Raw genomic sequence first — 2,098 nt, forward strand, 5'->3', positions numbered from 1 at the left:
TTACACTGCTCCGCGCCTGCACTTTAGCATATTTTGGAGATCTTTCTGTATCCAGCTTCATTATTTTAGAGAGCTCTGTGGCATTCCATTACAGGGAGGTACCATAATCTAGGGACATTTTGGTTGCCTCCAATCTTTTGTATTACAAATAATGCTGCAATAAATAATTCCGTGCTTATGATATTTGGCACCATTATTTCCTTCGGATAGGCTCCCTGAAATGGAATCGCTGGGTCCACAGATATGCACACTTGCAATTTTGATAAATATTGCCAAATGTCCTTTCCTAATCTCTGTTCTCACCAGTAGGTGATAGTACAGCTTTACCAACAGTATGTCATGATACTTTTTGACTATTGCTGTAATTATATATTTACCTGTCTCTTCCCCCGGCCCCATTCCCTCATTAGACTGTGAGACCATCAAGGTTCCTCAGAACCTAACATGTTACCTGGTACACGATAGATTCTCAATGAATATTTCCTAGAGCTCGCTTCAGCAGCACATGTACTAAAACTGGAAAGATGTCAAAACATAGCATGGCCCCTGTGCAAGAATGACAAACAAATTCCTGAGGCATTCCATCATTTTAGAGAGTAAATCTTAAATGTTCTCGACACGCCAAAGAATGGTAATAGGTGAGGTGATCATTTCTCAATATATACGTGTATCAAATCAGCACATTGTACACCTTAATTTACACAATGTTACATGTCAATTATATCTCAATAAAGCTGTGGGGGTAGGAAAATGAATCCCTCCCCAAAATAAATAAATATACATTTGAGAAGTACATAAATGGATGAATGAATTCATGAATGAATTATAGGGCTCTTTAAATCAGAATTAGAAACGATGACCCTAATTTTCTCCACTTCGTGAGACTGGATATGCTGCATTTCATTTTATTTAAGTGCCATTCATTTGTACAAATGTACAAGTGATGGAGGCAAATTTGATACCAGGACAATCTGTCCTCCTAATTCAGACTCTTAGCCAATAACGCTATACTGTTTCCGAATGTCACATTTCCCTCTGAGGACTGTGCGTCATGATACTGGGGTGTCAGAGCATAAGAATCCCATGGAAGAGACAGCTGATTGCCCCCATACTTCCTTACTAATAGAACTCCAATTCTCTTTGGAGGTGACAGTATGCTCAGCTAGAAAGGCACTTTTACCAGCCTCCCTTAACCAATGAGAAGCAAGCAGAAGTCACTAGAAGGTGTTTTCTGAGAAGGTCTTTAAAGGGGAATGACTTAGCTGGTGAGTACCCTCTCCCATCCTTCCTGCCTGAGATACAGACATAACTGCTGGTGCCCTGGCAGCTATCTTGAGAGCTTATGAAAAAAAGGATCACACTATACTACTCAGCCATGAAAAAGAATGAAACAATGCCTTTTTCAGCAACACAGATGGACCTAGAGAATTGTGAATTAAGTGAATTAAGTGAATTAAGTCAGAAAGAGAAAGACAAATATCATATGATATCACTTATATGTGGAATGTAAAAAATGATACAAATGAACTTATTTACAAAACAGAAACAGACATAGAAAACAAACTTATGGTTTCCAAAGGGGAAAGGGGGGAGAGGGATAAATTAGGAGTTAAGGATTAACAGATACAAGCTACTGTATATAAAATAGATAAACCACAAGGGCCCACTGTATAGCACAGGGAACTATGTTCAATATCTTGTAATAAACTATAACGGAAAAGAATCTGGAAAAGCATATATACATGCATTTTTATATACATGCATAAATATATATATAACTGACTCACTTTGCTGTGCACCAGAAACTAACACAGTGTTGTAAATCAACTATACTTCAATTTTTTTTTAATTTAAATTATTAATAAATAAATAACATGCAAAAAAAGGGGACCAAACCATAAGAATAGACAGAGGGGATTTCTAGAAGCCTGGGTCTCTGTTCATGGAGCTACCACATCAGCCCTCAATTGCCCACCTCAGGACTTCTCTTTAGGTGAGAAAATAAAATCTTGAATAATTGTTTAAGCCACTACCTTCCAGGTCTCTATTAGTCATGGTCAAAATCAATTCTTCTCTGATATAAGCCCTCTCTAACACT

The 2,098-nt window shown here is 37.6% G+C and overlaps 1 non-coding gene across 1 annotated transcript; it reads left to right on the forward strand.

Annotated features, from left to right (window-relative positions):
• The first annotated feature begins 486 nt into the window (after positions 1-486).
• On the forward strand, positions 487-591 carry LOC117314005 (U6 spliceosomal RNA). Its single transcript, XR_004528696.1, has one exon. It is a non-coding gene; the product is annotated as a U6 spliceosomal RNA (small nuclear RNA).
• The last annotated feature ends 1,507 nt before the right edge of the window (positions 592-2,098 follow it).

This window comes from Tursiops truncatus, chromosome 10 (assembly GCF_011762595.2).
Source record: "Tursiops truncatus isolate mTurTru1 chromosome 10, mTurTru1.mat.Y, whole genome shotgun sequence".
In the NCBI taxonomy this organism is placed as follows: domain Eukaryota; kingdom Metazoa; phylum Chordata; class Mammalia; order Artiodactyla; family Delphinidae; genus Tursiops; species Tursiops truncatus.